The sequence below is a fragment of the Garra rufa genome, chromosome 18 (genome assembly GCF_049309525.1).
Source record: "Garra rufa chromosome 18, GarRuf1.0, whole genome shotgun sequence".
NCBI lineage: Eukaryota > Metazoa > Chordata > Actinopteri > Cypriniformes > Cyprinidae > Garra > Garra rufa.
Genome location: NC_133378.1, coordinates 42,078,658 through 42,079,286, shown reverse-complemented (window position 1 = coordinate 42,079,286; position 629 = coordinate 42,078,658).

Sequence of the window (629 nt, the reverse complement as noted above, 5' to 3'; positions counted from 1 at the left end):
TGAGATCTGTAAAACAAATCAACAAATATAGAAGTGACATTTAAAGCATTCATAATGTATTATAAGGTAGTCATAATGCAATGTTGTAATGCATTGCATTATAAATGTAACCAAAGTTCAAATGCATCATGGCATTCCTTGTTAAGCTGACTTGACTTGAGCTGACTTAGTTATTGTTCTTCTGAGACTAAAATGATCAACTCTAACTCCTCCTAGAGCTTTAACTCTACAAACTCCAAACTCACCTCAGATCTTCAGACTGATCTCACAGTGTGTGCTGCATCTTTTCTAACTGACCAGACCAACGGTTTTCCTAAAAATGGCGATTAAAACTGGGAAAAATCCCATAGACTTACATTGATGGACTGTTCAAATGATCAACACTATTCAAACTCACACTGTCAAAGCTCCCACAACTATTTTTCTGACAGTAATATTAGAAAACAATTCTGTAAAATAAACGAAAATGAGTATTTCACATGTATGTCATTTCACCTTATTCTAAAGTAGGGAAATTACAATACTTTTGATGTAATTTCTACACTTGCAAGCAGGGCCTAAACGTTTTGCCACATCTGCCATTTTAATCATGACACAAACAACATTTTCACAACCTCAAACCTCAAATT